At 39.7% G+C, this 23,275-nt stretch overlaps 2 protein-coding genes across 3 annotated transcripts in view; one reads left to right on the forward strand and one right to left on the reverse strand.

The window, feature by feature from the left end:
- Positions 1-3,103, reverse strand: part of LOC108316687 (serine/threonine-protein kinase Nek1) — a 174,516-nt gene extending 171,413 nt beyond the window's left edge. Inside the window, exon 1 of the mRNA XM_017546660.2 lies at positions 2,894-3,103. The gene's annotated coding sequence lies outside the window, so the exon portion shown is untranslated. The remainder of the gene's footprint in view (positions 1-2,893) is intronic.
- A 7,571-nt stretch (positions 3,104-10,674) lies between these two features.
- Positions 10,675-23,275, forward strand: part of CLCN3 (chloride voltage-gated channel 3) — a 100,620-nt gene continuing 88,019 nt past the window's right edge. The window contains exon 1 of one of the 2 annotated variants that reach the window (XM_017546665.2): positions 10,675-11,224. The gene's annotated coding sequence lies outside the window, so the exon portion shown is untranslated. The remainder of the gene's footprint in view (positions 11,225-23,275) is intronic. The other variant, XM_017546668.2, reaches the window with a different exon arrangement.

Consider the following 23,275-nt stretch of genomic DNA (forward strand, 5'->3'; position numbering starts at 1 on the left):
TATATTTAACCACAATTTTTTTTTTTTTTAGAACAAGAGACAGCACGTTTCATCAATCAGAATAGCAAAATTCACAGTTTATTACCATACTGTTTTGTAGGGAATAGAAGAAAACAATATAATGGGAGTATAAATTGGTATAAACACTAAGGAAAACAATTTGGCCATATCTACCAAAATTATAAGGGTACAGAAACTTTAATCCAGTGATTCAACTTCTAGGAATTTACCCTATAAATATTTCCAAATGTAGGAAAATAAAGTACATACAAAGTTATTCTCTGCAGCACTGTTTCTAATAGGGCAAAATGTTAACAATCCACATACAGTCAACACAGCAACTTTTATGCTGATATTTCTCAATACAGTGTTAGATTTTTAGGAATCAGAATAAATATGGCATGCTATCATTTGTTTAGTAAAAGAAAATACTTACGTATATATTTATACTTACATTTACTCATATATGTGTATACACATATTTATATATATACACACACACCCCTGGCTAGTATAATACCTATAGAGAGATACACAATAAACTAGCAATATTGCCTACACAGAAGGCAACTGAGTAGTTGAAAAGATTTTTCAATCTTTCGTACTTTCTGAATTTTGAACCATACAAACGTATTATCCATTCAAAACAATAATGTTAAATATGAAAAACAATAATATCTGATAGAAATAGTAAGAATACTGGCTAAATCAATTTCTCCAATTAAAATCCTTCAGCAATTCCCCATTTCCAAACCCCTCACTTTTGACAAAGTTTTTCTAAGGCATCACCCTTCTTTTCAAGTATGTGAACTACATTCCAGAAAAATGTACCTCAGCCTCTAGTCAAATTAGACATCTTTTCTCACATTTTACTAAGAATTTCTTTCTTCCATTTTTTTTTTTTGGAGACGGAGTCCTGTTCCGTCGCCAAGTCTGGAGTACCGTGGCACTATTTCGGCTCACGGCACCCTCTGCCTCCTGGGTTCAAGCAATTCTCCAGCCTCAGCCTCCCAAGTAGCTGGGATTACAGGCACGTGCCACCATGCCCGGCTCATTTTTTGTATTGATTGATTAAGAGTCTCACTCTGTCACCCAGGCTGGAGTGCAGTGGCATGATCTCAGCTCACTGCAACCTCTGCCTCTCAGGTTGAAGCGATTCTCCTGCCTCAGCCTCCCGAGTAGCTGGGACTACAGGCTTGTGCCACCACGCCCAGCTATTTTTTTTGTTTTAGTAAAGACGAGGTTCACGATGTTAGGGAGGATGGTCTCAATCTCCTGACCTCGTGATCCACCCTCCTCGGCCTCCCAAAGTGCTGAATTGCAGGTGGGAGACACCACGCCCAGCTAATTTTTTTGTATTTTTTGTTAGAAACAGGTTTCACCTGGTTGGCCAGGCTTGTCTCGAACTCCTGACCTCAAGTGATCTGCCCAGCTTGGCCCCGAAAAGTGCTGGAATTACAGGCATAAGCCACCGTGCCCAGCCACTAAGAATTTCTTTAAAGCCACAAATAAGCAATTTTTAGCATAATAAAGTTTTGCGAACCACATATAAAAATAGAGTATATTAATAAAAAACTCAACTTCGATTAATCTGGAACACATGCTGTTAAGCATTAAGCTCTCATCAGGCGTTTCCGATATTCTACAGAGAGGCTGTCTTGAAGGGAAACATTGGTAAAGAAACGGCAGCAGATTTCAAGAAGTCTTTTGGAACTGCCTGCAGCTACAATCTATGCATACAGTTCTCCCTAAGCAATAAATGCCATTTTGAATTGTGAGAGAGGTCGATGTATCTTTTCAGGGAAAAAAGTTCTTTATTCCCTTTATTTGAAAAAGCAGAAAGCAAAAATGGAATTTCTGTTAAGACTTTTTTCAAAATATTTGTTCTTCTCTGTAAGTCTATTCAGAAAGTATTCAACAGATTTTGAGGTGGAAACTACCAACAGGTAAATAAAGAATTTATATTTGTTAAAAGGTGTCATGTTCATGACTTAGATTAGCAGGCAAAAGATCAGATAGAGCAAAATTTACGTGGAAATACGATGTCAATGTATTATTCACACGACCTCAAAAGAACTCTTCTGGTCGAGTTCCACAGTCTTTATTAAATTCCTGACAGTGACTTTTATTGTGAAAAAACCTGTCTTTCCTCAAACTAGGCTCCTTACATTGCACCTAGCAACAATGGCAATTTTAAGTGAAACAAGTCTGTAGAACCTCTAATATCAGAAAAATCTAAACTAGAAACAAGGAGCTATTTATCCCCAAATTTGGCTCCCCTCCATCAGCTCTACAATACTGCTGCATCATAAGAAAGGTTATTATTAACTTAGATTGGATGCTATTTTTAGTCGTTCATAAACATTTCTAATGAAACTTACCGAGGAAAGAAAACATATTTCTGTTTTTAAAGCAGATCTTAAAGAACAAAAAATGGGACTGCATAAAAAGTAATGATAAACTTAAAGTGGAAGAACTATTAATACCTTACATACGGAAACTGTGTCAAATCATGGAAACTGAAATTCGAAGATTACAGGGTAACCAGCTAACTACTACTCACATTAGCTTCCTAATTAAAATTTATCTGTAATTTAAGATTGGAGACAATATAAGCAATCTAAATGCTTGCTTATCCATACTAAGATTCCTATTATTTTAATCTCACTACCGCTCTAGTTTTTAAAAACACTGCAGTGTCCAAGAATTCCTTTGTAATACATAGTTTCTGAAATAATTAACATTTAATAAGATTAAGGTATTTTCCCTGCAAACACTTAAGGTGGCGATTATCTGTGCAATGTCAATATAAGCATGTCTACGCACATCTATCTCATTTCCAGGATTATTTTTTCCATTTTGCATGTCCTTGCTTCCCCCAAGTGGCACTCACCTCAGTGACACAGGACGTTAGTAGGGATAACGGTGATGACTAATAAGCATCAGTCTAGGTGTGGCAGTCTTCCTATGGGGCTTAATACAGCAGAGGTACCATCCTGAAAGAGAAACCAAGTCTTTCTAACCAGCAGCAGCTCACAGTCCAGACTGAAAGGGGGCACTGAGACTCTCCACACCTGACACTCGTCTTCAGCTGACACCACGAGTTTGACTCCGTCCTGCCTCGAGCCACGCCCGTAGGACAGGTCGACACCACCCCGACGAAACAAACAAACTGGTTTCCGAGCCCCTTGGAAACGGCGGGGTACAGCTGGGGGAATGCCTCCGTCACCGCCTCTCCAACTTCACAGAGGTTGTTGCTAGTGGCCACCGCGGGGTGGGGACAGGCGGCACTCGGGACTGGGAAGCTACCTGGCTGCCACGTGCTCCTGCCTCGCAACAGCGGCTCTAGAGTCCGAGTTATGGGGACAACCACTCGAGACGCCAGGGTAAGGACTCCGCAAGCGGGCGTCCCAAAGCAAACGCAGACGAAGGGGGAGCGGCCGGCGCGTCACCGGCGCTAGAGTGTGACGTCAGCGCGCGGAAGGCGGCACGCTGCGGAAGCGGCTGGAAAGGAGCCCGGCGGCAAGGCTAGAACTGTGGGTCAGGAGGGGTGCGAAAGGACGGGCGGGGCGGGTTCTGCAGGCGGGAAGAAAGAAAAGAGACATCAGGGATGAAAAAGATGGAGAGGAGTGTAAAGCTATTAAGAGTCATGCAGAGATAAGGGAAAGAGATCACTGGTTGAAGCCAATTTGGAATATAAAGCATGTAAAATTTTCCCACGCCTACTAAAAAAAGGGACTTTTTTTTTACTTGAAAGCGCACTTAAGAATTACTACTTACCACATTTTAAAAAGTAATTTCGCTTTAAAAAGCAAGCTTTTCCCTATTATATTTTGGATGGTTAAAACAAAGAATGTTTAAGTCTTGAAAATTTTTTTTAAACTGTAATGTGGTTTTCTATACCTTTACATCGAATAAAGGTACAGACGGCTATACACCGCCAAACCCTTCAATATACAGACAAGTAGTTTATAGTATGTATAAATAAGATGTATAAACTACTTGTCTGTTCATTGAAGGGTTGGGGGTGTATAGCAGTCTAAGTACCTTTTTTCACTGCGGGACTGGCGAAGGTAAGAAGAGATTTCCCCTAAAACTATAATAACGGATATCAGCTGGTGTCACCCTGAGCGGCCAACCTTATTCCTACCAGCGACATTGAAAGGTTTTGGCAGCTTTGCCAGAAGACGGCGCTGCAAGTCACCCAAGCTGAAAAGCTGGAGAAAATTTGCCTTGTTTCATCTCCTCTTCAATCTCTATACAGCTACAAAAGGCTGATTTTCCTCATTCTTTCCACTTCTAGACTACTCTCTTGTGGGCCCTCCCACCCCCGGTCAGTCGGTAGGAAATCTGGTGTCTGAATGCACAATTGTAGTTCTACCCAAATCCTTTTGTACATCAAAGTGAAGTGTTGCCAACGGCTAATCTAAGCAAATTCTTTTTGCTGCTTACAGGAAGAATGGCTAGTCAGCTAACCTCCTTAGAGAATTCTTTAGGCTCATGTCATAAACTATTGGTGGGACTATAAAATGCTACAGTCTTTCTAGAAGGCATGATAGCAGTATGCGTATCCTCTGACTCAGCAATTTAACTTCTAGGACAAGTGAGCAATGATTTATATACAAGAATAACCATTATTGTTTATAACCAGAAAAACTAGAAATAATATAAATGTTTAACAGGGAATTGATTAAATTATAATATATCCAAACGACGAAATAATCTAAAGCCATTTAAAACAGTAATCAGGATCTATTTTTATTGACATAGGCAGATACCATTGATATATCAATCATATAACTTACTTATATGCCATTGATATATAAAGCAGGTTACCTAAGATGATTACTTGATGATTCCCTTTCTGGTTTACATAACCCTGTACAATTAATTTTTTTTTTTTATTTTTAAACAAGAATACTTTGGGGCTTCTTTTTCTTTAAATATTTTATTGAACTTTTCTTTCAAACAAAAAAGTTTTTGCTTCTTGCAACAAGCAAATAACACAAGTGCACAAAGATAGAGCCCACCTCCTCCTTCCCAGAGCTCCCTTCTGTGCTGTCCTCCACAAAACCAATGTTAACAGTTCCATGAATATCATCTGAATTTTTCACTAAGTTCCTAAAAATGTAAAAACCTAAGTTCCTTAGTTTTTTTTGTTTCTGAGACGGGATCTCATTCTGTTTCCCAGGCTGGAGTGTAGTAGCGCAATCTTAGCTCCCTGCAACCTCTGCCTTCTAGCTCAAGTGAGTCTCCCACTTCAGCCTCCCAAGTAGCTGAGACTACAGGTGAGTGCCACCACACCTGGCTAATTTTTTTTTTTTTTTTGGTAGAGACAGGGTTTTGCCATGTTGCCCAGGCTTTTTGTGTGTGTTTTTTTGTAGAGACAGGTTTTACCACATTGCCCAGGCTGGTTTCGAACACCTGAGCTCAAGTAATCCACCTGCTTTGGCCTCCCAAAGTGCTGGGATTACAGGCATGGGCCACTGTGCCTGGCTGGGATTATGGTATACACATTATTTTGCAACTTACATTTTTAAATTTAATAGTATAACATGAACATCTATGTGGATATCAACTAATTCTTGTGAATGATATTGACATTTCATGATATGGTATATCTGTCCTTGGCTAGGATTCAGCAACATTTTCTAAAGGGTAAGAATTCTGCACCACATTGGGTAATCATTTTTTTAAGTTGCTTTATATTANGCTAGACCAAAATCTACTCCATTCAGTAGACATATTATTTCCAATGGTATAATTATTTCTGTGGGATAGATTTCTAAAAGTAGGTTTGCTGGGTCAAAATGTATGCATAGTTTTCTCACTTTAATACTTCTATGTTTTGGTTATGAAAAGTTCTTAACTCTTTATTAATAGTGGTAGTATAGTAAATGGGAGGGGACTAGCAGTATGCCTGAGCTATTCTACTAGAGACTTTTCAGAAATATATTCTGCCATGCATTCACAATGAATTAAGCACTATATGTTAGATGATGGGGACAAACATATTCAAGGAATGGATATTGTTATTCCTTTTTTCTAGAAAGCAGGCAGCAAGCTGAAACAAAATAGAATAACAAATAGAGAATAACACATTAGAGCAAATGGCTGGTATAGAACTACACTGAAATATTTTCCTTTTGTAAAATTCATATGTAAATGATGTTATTAAAAGATCATGTAGTTGTGAAGGTGTGTCTGATTATACTGATCTACAATCTTTTGTGATTAGAGAAGGACCTAAAATATTAAATATGAAGAAAAGCATTCTCTAAAATCCAGATCTCTTGCAGACATGTAATATTCAAATCCATGAGAGAAAAAAAAGTCAATGTCTTGGCATTTAGTACTCCACCTTGCTACATTCTAGGAAATTTTTAGTATTTAAGCCACATTCCTGAAAGTCTACTCTAGCCTTAGTTGGTTTGAACTCACCATTAACTCTGTGTAGCTATGAATTAAACTGTAGCAGCCTAATGCATTTCTGGATTTTAATCTGGTAGGCCCAGTTCCATATGCAAAGATAAAACATCTAGTTTGCTCCTGAGTTTCTGGCTTTCTGAATTGGGTCACCTGCCAGGATTCACAGATGAGTCAACCATCTGAAGAGAATGATCATAACCTGTTTCTAGGATGAATAAAACAAAACACTGTGCCCTTAGCTGTGTGCAGCCTGAGAAACAAGTCACTTCACGAGTCTGTTTTCAGATATGATTGGCTGAAAAAGCTTTGAGTGTATCAAGTCCTACTGAGGGAGTTTTGTAGGAAACAATCACACTAAACTGGAAGATTGTTTGCCATGTCGTCAGAGGTCTCAAATTGTAATCAGAAGTGCAAAGCTATTTTGGATAACTTTATGCTATCTTTGGGGAAAAGACAAAAGAGAAGAAAAGGATACTTTGACTTACTTCTATGATGCTAGTAGGATCAGGAGGAAATTCTAGACTAGAACCACATTACTATTTTCCTGATAGCACATTAGAATCTCTTCCATTCTCTCTGAAACATAAGATCAAAGTTCTTTTGCTGAAACAACTCATAAATACATGAAGTAGAGCTATAAAATCTTGTTTGATTTTTCTGTGGAACTTTTAAAATATGTTTTTGAGGCAGAGTCTCGCCCTATCATCCAGGCTGGAGTGCAGTGGCGCCATCTCGGCTCACTACAACCTCCGCCTCCTGGGTTCAAGCGATTCTCTTGTCTCAGCCTCAAGAGTAGCTGGGACTACAGGCACCTGCCACCACACCCAGCTAATTTTTGTATTTTTAGTAGAGACAGGGCTTCACCATGTTGGCCAGGCTGTTCTTGAACTCCTGGCCTTGTGATCCACCCACTTTGGCCTCTCAAAGTGCTGGGATTACAGGCGTCAGCCACTGCGCCTGGCTTAAAATGTATTTTTTAAAAGTTGTTATGGGAATTAATCCTATTTCTGGGTTTTTTTTTTACTTCAAGGAAAGTTCACAGTAACTTGACTGATCCAGGGAGCAAGATAGAAGAAACTGAGATATGATTCCCAGTGCTCTTTACTTTGCCATTTCTATGAAATAGTATCATACAACCTGCCACTCCCAGAGGGATAGAATTGCTGGCAGAGGGAAAGGTTTGCGCTACCTCAATTTGTTTCTCTTGTTCATATCTGCCAGGAACCTATGATCCTACACCTAGTTGTAATTGGCAAACGCTTACACCGTGAGTCAATCTTTTTTTCCTTTTCCCTTTCCTTGAGGCACCAATAGTTTTCTTGGTTGGTTGGTGAGGGAAGTGTAAAGCTAATTTGAATACTGGTTACATATTTGTTATTATTAACTTAAGCTCCAACCGGTCCTAGCCAGAAAAATCTGACTACAGAAGAAACTGACCCTTTTCACATAACTTATTTTGCTATATCTCCAAATACTTCCTGTATACTGAGGGCTTTTAAAAAATGCCTAGAGACTTGTGGTTGAAAGAGGAATTTAAGCACCCTATGGTAGGCAACATAACACCCCTCACTGCTGCCCCAATCCCTGGAACAAGTGAATATATTAGATTACGTGGCAAGGGGGAATTATATATGGTATGAGAAACATTCAGCCTTCCATTGCTGGCTTTGAAGATGGAGGAAGGGGGCAATGAGCCAAGGAAGTCAAGTGACCTCTAGAAGCTGCAAAAGGCATGAAAGTGGATTCTCCCCTAGAGCCTGTAAAAGAAAACAGCCCTGCCAACACCTTGATTTTTAACCAGTGAAACCTATGGCAGTCAGACTTTCACCCTACAGAACTCTAAGATCAAAATGTGTACTGTTTCAAACCAGTAAATTTGTGGGAATGTGTTACAATAGCACTTGGATACTAATACAAACTCCTCTTAAGGTTCCAGGAGCAGGTATTTACAGTATAGTGATCAGGTGGGCTGTTGAATTATTTTCAAATGGGAGAAAAGCCCACAGTTGAGTCTGTAAACCGCCTTACTGGGAATTATCTCGGCCCTAAGAAGTTCCTTCTTAATCACTCCCACTAAAATAAAGGATCTGGTAAGAACGCTGATCAATCAGGATCCTTTCTGTAGTATTTACCGTGATGGAATGAGATCAGGCTGAAAGTACTCACATTAGGGCACTTAAAATGCACCGAAGATCTGGCTGTGGTGCTTCCACTGTTGTTTCCTCCCACCAGTCTGTTGAAGAGGAAGTTCAACATCACCAGATTCTCTGACACAAACACCAGAGGGATTGCAGAGAAAGTTTTTTTTCGCAGATGTGATCTATTGTTTTGTCACCAAGCAATCACATACCACACTGTTTAAATATATTGCCCCACAAGTAACACAGTGTTTCTGACTGAGCCCCTTGGATCAACTAGGAATAATTAAACACTGGGATGCTTAGGTCCAACATGGGGACAATGAAGACAGGATTTCTGGGAGTGGGGCCTAGGCAAGGATATTTTTCTGAAGCTCCCTAGATGGCTCTGATGCAAAGTGAAGATTGAGAACCACTGGTGCGATGATTATGTATGCCAGAAACCATCACCTGAAAATAAGTTTTCATAAAGGAATAAGGTAGTGCATAATAGGAATAATATTACAAAAAACAAAACGTGCAGACTTGTTCTCGCACAGTTAAGAGATCCTTGGGACAATCCTCCATGAAGAAACTAAGTACCATAAAAGAATTTTTCATCGTTGTAGAAAGCAGGTAAGATTGACTAATAGACCACAACTACTGTCTACATTCTTAAAATTTACGTGCCTTTCCAAAATTAGCTACGTAACTACAGTGAGAGGAAAAAAAAACATGTGAGTAAATCTCTTGTAAAAATTCCACTTAGTTTGGAAAAGTTTTTGCCTGCTTTTCCGCATTTTCTAAGAAGAATCTAAGAATCCTGGCCAACAGTGTCCCAGGTAAGAGAAAATTATGCTTGGATTACCATAGTTCTACAAACCCTACCTTGATAAAAGTAATGAAAGAGGTCCTGAGAAGCTTGACTGCACTGTGATCACCATGCGCACTATACCAGCTGGGAAGCCCCGAGCTGTCTTTGAGAATATTCAATTCTGCTCTAGAAGGAAAGAAATCGGTGAACAAAGCTCACGTGTTGCTAGCCTGCAAAACAGATAGTCAGTGGACTATGTACATGTAAAAACAGAAAACGCTGGAGACCAGATATTATTTAATATTCATGAAGCACAAAATAGACAACAGGCACTTAATATTCCTTAGTAAGTGTATATTCATAACATACTAAATAAACAGGAGATATTAAACGTTCACGGGTCTCAATTCTGCCACCCAGTGGTGACACTCAAATTGATCCCGCACATCTGCTAAAGAAATGCCAAACCTGTACCCGCTCAGCAGGCTGTCAGCATGCTACAGCTGTGGCCACGCATTCTCCCACCGCATCGCCCAGCCCCTGCATCGGAACATAGCTCCTTGAACGCGGGATCAGGTTTAGTAAATACTGTGACCCACGCTGGGAACTCAATACATGTTTGCTACACGGAAATGAACTCAATTCAGACCGTGTAGAAACCCTAGCTTACAGATTTTCTCCAAACATTTCATTTCCAAGCGGTATTTTTGAAAATGCGTGATGGCTAAATTCGAGTTACCCTTTTTGTATGTATGTTAAGGACACAAGCAGCGACGACAAACGAGGCGAGGTGACACCACTGCACTCCCTGCCCGCACGCCACCTATAGGCGCAGAGGGCTTTGGGTGCTGGTTTCAATTCAGAGGCCGGCACTTTTCTCCGATCTAAGTTTTAGGAACCTGTGCTCGTCGACGGCTGCCAACACTTTTCATTTTCACGGCCGATGCTTGCTAGTTTCACAAGCTGCTCCAGGACGCTGTGGCCTCTCCCTGGAGTGAATCCGAGCTCCGCGTAACACTGGGAACACCCAGCGCCTGTGTCCTCACCGAAACGCCTCCCACAAGGCGGCCGCCTCGCGCGAGGTCACGGGCCAGGCAAACAGGAATGCATGACTGACGTGAGCTAATCGCTAAAGAAAGGCTTTGCAGTCCGCGCGGCCCTCAGAATGAGGCTACTGGCCCCGCTCCTCCTCCTCGTGACCCAGCCCCGGCCCGCCCACGGTTCTCACGCCGTCCAATAGGCGCCGACGCGGCTCAAAGACTCGTCGGAGGAGGAGGTGCTGGGACGGCCTGACGCTGAACGGCCGTTCACGTCAACGCCGTGGCGTCACGCGTCGACGCCGGGGACGTACCTGTCGGACTCCTGACTCCTGCAGCTTCTCTTCCCTTTCTGCGGGTCAGGGCCGGTGCGGTCCGGAACCTGCAGCCCTTTTCCCAGTGTCCTAGTTCGCCCGCGGCCCGGAATAATGAGTGAGGAGGGTGTGGTGGGTTGAAAGCCATCCTACTTTACTCCCGAGTTAGAGCATGGATTCAGTTTTAGTCTTAAGGGGAAGTGAGGTTGGAGATTTTTATTTTTAATTGTGGGCAGAAGCAGGTTGACTCCAGGGACCTCCAAAGCGAGAGGGTTTAACTTCATGTTGCTCCCGTGTTTGAAGGAGGACAATAAAAGTCCCACCTGGCAAAATTTCCGTAACCTCTGCAGTAGAAAACGTCAGGTATCTTTTAAATCGCGATAGTTTTCGTTGTGTCAGGCTATCTCCAGGTGGAGCTCCCAGGGTAGCTAGGTTTTAGGTTTGAAACAGATGCAGAATCCAAAGGCAGCGCAGAAAACAGCCACCGATTTTGCTATGTCTCTGAGCTGCGAGGTGAGTTGCATTGTATGAGCGAAGATTCCTCAGCTCTCAGGTTCACAGATTTTGGGTCAACTGTGAGGCCATCGTGGTTTCTCTTACAATGTACCCACATGATGTTGAAAGGTACTTCATGAATCGGGGTGCATACCCATCCTGATCCGGTGTATACCCTCAGACATTCTTTAAAATTTCACACATCTGCTTCAGTAACCGTCGAAGGACCTCTGAATAGAATGGAAATGGGTTCCAGGAAAAGATTAAACTTAGAAGAGTGGGTTTTACTTTCGCTAAATTTTCCCCAATTTAAAAATAATATTGTTTTTCTATCTTTAGATATATGTGTATGTAAAATATTTTGTGTGTGTATAATATTTGTGGTTTGATCTTAAATCATCAGAAACTGCCTTAGAATCTCAGAAATTAACTTTGCATGTGGTATGCTTTATTTGTATGGCATTTTAAAACTGGAGCACATAGAAGATAATTACATATGTCGTGCATATTAGAGACTGAGATTTCTGTTTCCTTTGGAAAGAAATTCCTGTTTTTGGAATTGAAGCAACAGTGACCATAACTTTCACATAGATATATAATTCATAAGTTCTGATTTACAAACATAAACTTTTTGAGCTATGCCATTCAGTTACTGTAGCATCATTGTGGCTTGTATAATCATTGAATCTTTCCAGAAGCGCTTTTACTTTCATCTTTAAATAGTTAATTTAGAAGATTTTTTTTTTTGATGAGGTCAGTATGGAAATAGCTATCAGTCAATTCTGCATGTCTTTGTGAGTCACTACCAAATAGTATTTGTTCAGTTCAAGAGTACCTGTGGGCGTTAAAGTGCTTATGTATATATTGTTGACTTTCATCTTAAAAGGTGCTGCTGCTACTAGTGACTTGTTATATAGTATGGCTTTAAAAACCGTGTGTGTGACCTACAGATAAATTCTCAAATTGAATATGCCCTTATGGCTTCTAGTCAATAGAGACAGTCACTGTTGGCAGAATTCATCACAAATTGCATACTCTTCCCACCTTTTACTCCCCCCACCACCTCATAAACTTTGCTGCTTTGCTTGAATGATGAGTTAAATTATTTTAAGAAGTTGATATGAATGTATAGTACCTCCGTCTTTACTTGGAAATTGTGCTTTAGCATGTGTTATCAATCATACATAGCTCATTAAGAATGTAAATATGTCAGCTACTTTTGGTTAGATGTGGTTCAGGGGCCAGATTTGTTGATGTTATGGGTTTGTGTTAGTAAATTGGCTGTTTTCCAGATCATGTTACTGGTAGGCTTTGCATTTCCTGTTGTGACATGTTGGTAATAATTTTCAAAAGGCTCAGGAAGCCAGATTTGATCTCTGTGGTGGGTCCTATATCAAAGCAGCATCCTGTGGGGTTTGGCCACTATCACTGCTTTGTAGAACTTCCAACTTAGTTTGGTAGTCAGACTTGTCAGCAGGGATCTAAAATGTATGATATTTTATAATAAGTGTTAATATTTATTGAATGCATTCTATGGTTTCAGGTTCTTTTCCAAGTGATTTTTGTGAATTATCTCAATTTTCACCTCAACTCGACGAATTAGGTACTTTCACTAATCCCGTTTACATTCATAGAAACTGAAGCACAGAAAATTTATCCCGCCCAACAGTGGCTGTCAGAACTGAGACTGAAGCCTGGGAGTATGATTTCAGAGCTCCTGCTTGATGCTGCACCATATTGCAATTTAGAATAGTCAAAATACTAGAGAAAAACCATAAGAGACAAGTCGTGTAGGTTCAATTATAAAAGCAACGTAAAATTACAGAAAGTCTGGGAAACAGTGTTTTTAAAAGGATACTCATAATCTTACTAGTCTCATAAACTTTTAAATTTTTAAAATATATACATTCACATCTGTACATAAACATTGTAGCTGTGATTCCTTTTGATTCTTAAAGATAAATCTTCAGTAAAGCTTAAAATGGAGAATGAACCTCACTGCCTCACTTTCATTGCTGAAATCTGGAGAGATTTGATCTGCACATTTGACTGGAACCAAGTTAAATAAATGTATTTATTGCTATTTCTTGTGGGATCTAATTGAATAGTTTCTATCTTTTAAAATAATGACTATTTAGTTTTCAAAGTTTCTGTCTTCCACAGCAACGTATTATTGGTTTATTGTTTTATCTTTCTTCCTCATTATGTGAGTGTTATATTTGTATGTGTGTTTATTCCTTTGTCCTTTCAAAATCGTTTAGTGTTTATACCCACTGCCTCTGAGGAATTTGGGTTTTTTGGTCTGTTTTTATTTATTTTTAATTGACAAATACTAACATATGGGGTATAATGTGATGGGATATATACTTATGGGGTACGATGTTATGTTTTGATAAAAGTATATATTGTGGAAAGATTAAATCAAGCAAATTAACATAGCCATCATACCACCTACTTGTCATTTGTGGTGAGAATATTTAAAATTAACTCTTAGCAATTTTGAGGTATATAGTACATTATTATTTTTATTTTTATTTATTTATTTTTTTTTTTGGAGACAGAGTTTCGCTCTTGTTACCCAGGCTGGAGTGCAATGGCGCGATCTCGGCTCACCGCAACCTCCGCCTCCCGGGTTCAGGCAATTCTCCTGCCTCAGCCTCCTGAGTCGCTGGGATTACAGGCACGCGCCACCATGCCCAGCTGATTTTTTGTATTTTTTTAGTAGATACGGGGTTTCACCATGTTGACCAGGATGGTCTTGATCTCTTGACCTTGCGATCCACCCGCCTCGGCCTCCCAAAGTGCTGGGATTACAGGCTTGAGCCACCGCGCCCGCCCGGCCTTAGTACATTATTATTAACTATAGTCACTATGGTGTGCAATAGATCTCTAAAACTTACTCCTGTAACTGAAACTTTGTATCCTTTGACCTCTCTCCTTTCCTATTTCCCCACTCTCTGCAGCCTCTGTAGACTGCCATTCTGCTCTCTGCCTCCCTGAGCTTGGCTTTTTTTTTTTTTTTAAAGATTTTACATATATGTGAGATCATGTAGTATTTGGTTTTTTTGTGTCTGGTTTATTTCACTTAGCATAATGTCCTCCAGGTTAATCTATGTTGTTGAAAATGACATAATTTTCTTCCTTTTTAAAGGCTATATAGTGTTCCATTCTGTATCTATACCACATTTTCTTTATCCATTCATCACTGGATCGTCACTTAGGTTGTTTCCATATGTTGGCTATTGTGAATAATAGCATTTAACTTTTGCATGTTGTGAAAAGATTTTGTAGGTCTAAGACATTTTCTTCAGAGAGCTATTTCCCTCAGTAGGTTATTCACTTATTGCATTTTTAAAGAAAAATAAGGCACAGCAATTTTGACATGCAGGTAACTGAATGGACAATAAGGATAAATTATCAAGTAATATTATTTTGTGAAAAACTAGTTTTATTATTGTCTTATTTTGTATGTGTTGACAATTTGTATTAAAATAAATTTGTTGTTTTAATACCCTGTGGGTCGAATTAAACACTTTCCCCTCCTTTTCTTCACCTAATCTTGCTCTTTTGCCCTTTTTAAAAAATAAGTCCCATCGCATATGTCTTTTATTGTGATACTTCATATGGTTTATGGAAGTAGCTGGGTTTAATAATTTGCCCAAACATATCTCTACATAAAACATAATTTTTTCATTTTTAATTGTGTATAGTACCAAAATAATACTCATAATTATCCCTACTTTTCTGATAGAAATCAGTGACTCTAATGTATCATAGATCCTTTTAGGTATCTCTAATATCACCGGTGCAGTGGGTCACACCTGTAATCCCAGCACTTTGGGAGGTCGAGGTGAGCAGGTCACCTGAGGTTGGGAGTTTGAGACCAGCCTGACCAACATGGTATAAAATCCCGTCTTTACTAAAAATACAAAAATTAGCAGAGCATCGTGGCAGGTGCCTGTAATCCCAGCTACTTGGGAGACTAAGGCAGGAGAATCCCTTGAACCTGAGAGGCAGAGGTTGTAGTGGGTCAAGATTATGTGACTGCACCCCGGCCTGGGCGACAAAGTAAGACTCTGTCTCAAAAAAAAAAAAAAAAAAAAAAAAAAAAAAAAAAAAAAAAAAAAAAAAAAAAAAAAAAAAAAAATAAAAAAAAAAAAAAAAAAAAAAAAAAAAAAAAGAAGGTATCTCTAATATATGCATGCAGAAGATGAATCACTGTATCCAAATAAAGAAAAGTCATTGTATAAAGTCAGTTTAAAATTAGATCAGTGTAGCAAGGATTAGGTATGTTGATTTCACTTTCAGAACTTTGAAAACTTGATTTAAATTGAACCTTGCCCAGTGCTAATGTGATCAGTAGACCACACTTAATTTCTGTGGTATAGTTGTGCCTTTTTCCTTTTTGGAGACAGAGTCTCTGTCACCCCATCTGGAGTATAGTGGTGAAATCTTGGCTCACTGCAACCTCTGCCTCCTGGGTTCAAGTGATTCTCTTGCCTCAGCTTCTGGAGTAGCTGGGATTACAGACGTGCACCACCACTCCTGGCTTTTTAGTAGAGACAGGTTTTACCATGTCTTTTTTGTAGAGACAAAGTTTTACCATGTTGGCTAGGTTCATCTCAAACTCCTGACCTCAGGTGATCTGCTCACTCTGGCCTCGCAAAGTGCTGAGATTACAGATGTGAGCACCACGCTGGGCCAATTTTTGTATTTTTAGTAGAGACAGGGTTTCCTGTTGGCTGGACTGGTCTCAAACTCCTGACCTCAAGTGATCTCTCCACCTCGACATCCAAAGTGTTGGGATTACAGGCATGGGCCACTGAACTGGGCTGGGATACATACTGATTTTTAGGAAGCTATTACAGCATCCCTCTTGAAGACAATATATAATGTAATTTATGCTGAAGTCTACTGAAAGCTGTAGGGCCTATACAAATGTAATGGCATTAATACAATAAAAACTGTGTTTATGTTAATTATAATTTCTGGTACATTGTTAGCTATTCTGTAAACATTAGCAAATGAATGTTACGTTAAAATTCCTTTTTATATTTTAATCTGTGACTAGTACTTAGCAGTTTTTATAATTTTGTATGAAAATGCTCTTTACATACAAATGGCTAGCTTAGATTTTCACTTCTGTGCCCTCGTTGCTCTTGAGACTTTTGTTCCATCTCTCCAGTTGCTGACATTGAGAATCTTCTTCTTTTGTCACCCAGATTATATCTACTTTTCTTTTTAGCTTAACAGACAGATAGTTGACTGACACACCTTTGGGACTTAGATGTGATCCTCAACCGCACCTAGTCAGTCTCCTTTATGGGAAAGACAAAACTTTGTTGGGAACCATGAAAAATTAGTGTGTGTATCTCAGGCTGGGGATCCTTTCACCATCCATTTCCATGGATTTCCTGTTTTTGCTCGCCTCCCCAAATTCTGGTGGTGTACTGCTTCTGGTGTTTGCAGTTTTGGGGCTCAGGTCAGTGTACTGAAAGTAACCTTTATAGTCTGACCTGGAATAGAAACTAAAGCCTGGGAGTATCCTAAAGTTGCAAAGAACACTCTGGTCTTGAATCCTATGAGTTGTAGGAGACTGAAATTTGTTTCTGCCAACTGTTTTCAGTTAATCAAGTTGGAACCTTAGTGGATACCTTAGCTGCTTCTTTACCATTCCCTCTATCGTATTACCGGATCTTCTTAAATATTTCTTCAAACTCTCTCTGCTTCTCAATATTGCTGTTGTCTCATTGAGCAGGGTAGAGTAACAGCCAAAGCGTGTTTTTCTTTTTTTTCTGAGACGGAGTCTGGCTCTGTCCCCCAGGCTGGAGTGCAGTGGCGTGATCTCATCTCACTGCAACCTCTGCCTCCCAGGTTCAAGCAGTTCTCCTGCCTCAGCCTCCTAAGTAGCTAGGATAACAAGTGTGCGCCACTACACCCGGGTAATTTTTGAATTTTTAGTAGAGACGAGGTTTCACTATGTTGGTCAGACTGAATTCCTGACTTCGTGATCCACCCACCTCAGCCTCCCAAAGTGCTGGGATGACAGGCTTGAGCCACTGCGCCCGGCCCAAAGTATTTTTTTATTCTCTCACTCAACACGACAAGTAACATAGAAGACTTATGTGACCAGATACGTGAGGGTTTCTCCCCCCACAGCAACCAACCAATCAGTTCTGCAGCAGATATCAGCTGGGTGCCCCCCAGTTCCAACACTGTGTGTACCTGGAGGTAGTGTCAGATACTACAGGTTGAGTCTTTTGCGATTCCAGTGCTAATCGCAAGCCCCAGGTTATTTTGATTTTGCCTGTGCTTCTGATACACTGGCTATAAATTGGGGATCCCATGAACCCCCTCCTTACATCCTTGAGTTCAATTAATGTGCCAGAGCAGCTCACAGAAGTCAGAGAAACACTTAACCGGTTTATTATAAAGGATATTATTCAAAGGATACAGATGAACAGATGCATATCGGGAGGTATGAGGGAAAGATCATGGAGCTTCCATGCCTCCCCTTGGCGCGCCACCTTCCGGGAACCTCCGAGTGTTCAGCTCTCCGGAAGCTCTGTGAAGCCAGTGCTTTTGGGTTTTTATGGAGGCTTCATTACATATGCGCAGTTGGCAACCTTGTAGAAATGTGGATTGGACAAAAAGGGTATGACGTAACAATGCTAATACAGCCAGTGGGGAAACCCAGCAAGACCTGTCTGTTCAAATTCTTCTGCCTGTCTGTGCAGCGCTCCTTCTTCCAGGATCTGGGGCAAGCTCCCTTCTGAAGTGAAGGTCTTATGAACCACAGTAAGAAAGACTGTGGAAGATAAGAATCCTGGCTGGGGCTGGCGGAAAGGAGGGCAGGAAGAGGTCAGCAAGAGAGAAGAGATTCTGTTTTCTGAGGTTCAATGTCCCTCAACATTATAACAAAAGACTGTAATAAGGCCAGGCGCAGTGGCTTACGATGGTAATCCCATCACTTTGGGAGGCCAAGGTGGGCGGATCACTTGAGGCCAGGAGTTCGAGACCAGCCTGCCCAACATATCAAAATCCCGCCTCTACTCACATAACATTAAATTTAATATTCAAAAAAAAGAATGTAATAAGAGCTATCGGGACTTTCATCCACGAACCATGGATGAAAACCAATAAGTATCATGTCACACTTAGCCCTTACTATCTTATGTTTAGTATTGTCAGATGTCTAGTCTCATCTCCAACTCCTCTATCTGTAGTGCTTCAGTCTCTTACTCTTCTTATCTGCCTTTCACACTGCTGCTGGTGTTGGCTTGCTAAAATTAATGTCTGATCATGTGGTTTCTCTATTTAAAGTTCTTCATGGTTTCCCCGTGTATAGATGAGTATGTTTCTTAGCATGACACATGATCTCCTCCCTTTCACGATCTGGCCTGTGTTCACTTCTGTAGCTGCTCTCTAGTCCTTTACCTCTTATATAAGCTACTCAAGCAGGTTTTACTATGATTCTTCTGTGCTGTTGCACATACTTTTTTTGCGTGTGCCTGTATTGACTTTTCACCTCATACTCCAATTAATTTATCCTAATTTATCCTTATTCAATATTCTGCTAAAACCTTCCCTCTATTAAGTGCTCACAGACTCTTTGCCAGCCAGCTTGCTTACTTTTCTCAGGTTTCTCAACTACCTTGTATATACCTCTCCTGTGATGTGTATCATACCATACTGTCGATATTTATGACCATCCCCTTCACTGCCTTAGGAATAGGAACCAGCTCTTACTCATTACCCTGGAGCCTGGCTTGGTGCATGGTACATGCCAGGTGTACTGTAAATGATTATCGAATACATTAATAAATGACTCTGAAAACTAGCTTTGGCTACTAGATAAATGGTGATTCTGTAAACTGAGATAGGAAAAGTAGGAGGACAGGCACTTTTGGGGCAAATATTTATTTAGGTCTTGTTGAATTTTAGCTCTTTTACAACATCAGGGAAGGTATGTACTATTCATTTCTTATATACTTGTTATTTATTCATACAGTTTAATTAACCCAACAAGATCTTTTTAAGATGTGGACAAGAGTATTCTAAAATTTACATGAAAGGCAATGATAAAGAAGAATCAGGTGTGAAAAATCAATCTACACGATTTCAAGACATTATGTAGCTACAGTAATCAAGACTGTGTGGTATGGGCAGAGATATAGACACGGAACAGAGGAACAGTGGAACAGAACAGAGAACTCTGAAATAGATCCACATAGATATGCCTAATTTTTGTCAAAAGCACAAAACTATTCAATGGAGGTAAATAACTTTTTCAAGAGTTAGTACTGGAGCAATTAGACATCTATACACTGTCCCCCACTCCCAAAAAAGGAACCTCAACCTATGTCTCATACTTTACATATACAAAAATTAACTCAAAATGGATTACAGGCTGAAATATAAAAATATTAAAGTATAAAGCTTCAGGGAAAAAAGAAAATTTTGGGGAGGTAAGGTTAGGCAAATGTTTTTTGACTTGCCACCAAAAGAACTCTCCTTAAAGGAAAAATTAATAAATTCAACTTCATCAAAATTAAATATTTTTGCTCCGTTACAGACCCTGTTAAAAAGATGAAAAGATAAACTACAGAGGGTAGAAAATATTTGCAGACAACACAACTGACAAATAGCTAGTATCTAGAGTGTATAAAGAACCCTTAACATGCAACAGAATGAAAGCAGTCCAGTTAGCAAATGGACAAAAGACATAAATAGTCATTTCACTGAAGAGAACTACACATATAGTAAATGAGCACATCAAAAATGTCCAACATCATTACCCATTAGGAAGGTGCAAATTAAAGCAACAAGATAATACCATTCATCTATCAGAATGGCTAAAATAAGAAATAGTGGCAACACCAAATGCTGTCAATGATGTCAAGAAACTGGATCACTCATACATTGTTGGTAAAAATGTAAAATGGCACAGCCACTCTGGAAAACAATTTGGCAGTTTCTTTAAAAACCAAATACGTGACTGCTCTATGACCCAACTATTGTACTCTTTGGTGTTTAGCACAAAAATGAAGACTATTCATTTTGTGAAAACCTGTTCTTGTATATTTGTAGCAGCTTTATTCCTAGTTACCAGAACACAGAAACAAGGCAGATATTCTTCAGTGGGTGAATGACACGTCTGTTATCATAGGCTTCTACGATAAAAAGGAAGGAACTATTGACAACATATAACACCCTTGGTGACTCTTCAGAGAATTGTGCTGAGAGCAAAGAGTTAATCCCTAAAAGTAACATCATTTATATAACATTCTTGAAACGGCAAAATTATTGAAGTGGAAATCACTGTGGGTTGCTAGGGGTTAAGAAGGGATGGCTATAAAAGGGTAACAGGAGAGATACCTGTGGTGATGGAATGTTGTGTATCTTGACTGTATCAATGTATCTTGATCATGATATTGTACTATAGTTTTGCAAGATGGTTCCATTAATGGAAACTGGGTAAAGGTTATACAGGATTTTTTTCCGTATTATATTTCATAACTACACGTAGAACTACAGTTATCTCAAAATTGAAGAAAAAAAGTTGAACACCTAATGTGATTTTTTTTTTTTTTTTTTTTTGAAGTGAGTCTTGCTCATTTGCCCAGGCTGAAGTGCAGTGGTGCAGTCTTGGCTCACTGTAACCTCTGCCTCCTGGGTTCAAGCGATTCTCCTGCCTTGGCCTCCCAAGTAGCTAGGATTACAGGCATGCACCACCACACCCGGCTAATTTTTCTATTTTTAGTAGAGACAGGTTTCACCATGTTAGCCAGGCTGATCTCGAACTCCTGACCTCAGGTGATCCGCCCTTTTAGGCCTCCTCAAGTACCGGGATGACAGCAATTGAACCACTGTGCCTGGCCTAATGTGACACATATTTCGCTAACCATTGTGAATGCAGTGTTGAGCAAAAATTGAAAGACCTCATGACACACTGTACAATGGAAGACAGATATTAAATAATCACAGAAATAAGTTCAATATTCAAGTGTGATGAGTGCTGTAAAAGAGAGCTATAAGAACTAATAATGAGAAAATTTGATCCAGTTAGTAAGTAGTTCAGGGAGGCTTTCCATACTAACTGCATGACTTTGGCCAAGTTATTTACATGCTTTGTGCCTCATTTCCTCATTTTAAGTAAGGATAGCAACTATACTTTAAGGTTGTCATATATTTAATATGAATATTAAATGAGTGCATTTGTGAAGTGCTTAAGATACTGCTTAGCATAGAGTAAGTTCTGGATAAGGGTTTGTTAAATAAAAAGGTACTTGATGTAAAACCTTAATAATGAGTAAGAGAGTTGATTCTTTTTTATTTTTATAATTTCAACTTTTATTTTAGATATACAGATTTATTACATGGGTATATTGCATGATGCTGATGTTTGGGGTACAGTTGCTCCCTTCCCTCCCTTCTCTCCTTCCCTCCTCTGGTAGTCTTCAGTGACTGTTGTTGCCATCTATATGTCTGTGAGTACCTGATGTGTAGCTCTAACTTAAAATGAGAATATGCAGTATTTGGTTTTCTGTTACTGTGTTAATTCACTTAAGATAATGGCCACCAGCAGCATCCTTGTTGCTGCAAAGGACATGATTTTATTCTTTTTATGGCTGTGTAATGTTCCATGATATATATGTTCTATATTTTCTTTCTTTTTTTTTTTTTCCTTTGGTTAAGACAGTCTCGTTCTGTTGCCCAGGCTAGAGTGCAGTGCCACGATCTTGGCTCACTGCAAACTCCACCTTCTGGGTTCAAGCGATTCTCCTGCCTCAGCCACCTGAGTAGCTGGGATTACAAGCACCCAGCATCATGCCCAACTAATTTTTGTAGTTTTTTTGGTAGAGACAGGGTTTCACCATGTTGGCCAGGTAGGTCTTGAACTCCTGACCTCAGGTGATCCACCCGTCTCGGCCTCCCAGAGTGCTGGGATTATAGGCATAAGACATTGAGCCTAGCCTGTACCATATTTTCTTTAGTGCACTGTTGATGAGCACCTAGGTTGATTCTGTGTTTTTGCTATTGTGAGTAGTGCTGCGATGAACATATAAGCGCATATGTCTTTTATGTAGAACAATTTGTTTTCTTTTGGGTATTTACCCAGTAATGGCATTGCTGGGTCAAATGGTATTTCTGTTTTAAGTTCTTTGAGAAATCTCCAAACTGCTTTCCACAGGGGCTGAACTCATTTACATTCTCACTGACAGTGTATAAGCATTGTATAACCTTGCCAGCATCTATTGTTTTTTGGCTTTTTAATAATAGCCATTCTGACTGGTGTAAGGTGGTGTCCCATTGTGGTTTTGATTTGCGTTTCTCTAATGATTACTGATGTTGAGCATTTTTTTATATGCTTGTTGGCCAGTTGTATATCTTACTTTGAGAAGTATCTGTTCATGTCCTTGCCTACTTTTTAATGATGTTTGTTTTCTGCTTGTTGAACTGTTTGTTTCTTGTAGATTGTAGGTATTAGACCTTTGTTAGATGCTAGATTAATAGAGAGAAGATCCAAATAACCACACAATCAGAAACAACAAAGGTGACATTACAACCAATCCCACAGAAATACAAAAGATCCCCAGAGACTATAATGAAGATACCTCTGTAAACACAAACTAGAAAATCTAGAGGAAATGGATAAATTCTAGAAACAAACAACCTCCTAAGATTAAATCAAGACGAAATTGAAACCCTGAACAGACCAATATTGAGTTCCAAAATAGAATCAGTAATAAAAAACTTATCAACCAGAAAAGCCCTGGACCAGATGTATTCATAGCTGGATTCTGTCAGATGTACAAAGAAAACTGGTACCAATTCTACTGAAACAATTCCAAAAAATCGAACAGGAGGGACTCCTCCTTAACTCGTTCTTAGAGGCCAGCTTCACCCTGATACCAAAACTTGGCAGAGATACAATGAAAAAGGAAAACTAGGCCGGGCACGGTGGCTCAAGCCTGTAATCCCAGCACTTTGGGAGGCCGAGGCGGGTGGATCACGAGGTCAAGAGATCGAGACCATCCTGGTCAACATGGTGAAACCCCGTCTCTA

Source organism: Cebus imitator, unplaced genomic scaffold, assembly GCF_001604975.1.
Source record: "Cebus imitator isolate Cc_AM_T3 unplaced genomic scaffold, Cebus_imitator-1.0 Scaffold190, whole genome shotgun sequence".
NCBI lineage: Eukaryota > Metazoa > Chordata > Mammalia > Primates > Cebidae > Cebus > Cebus imitator.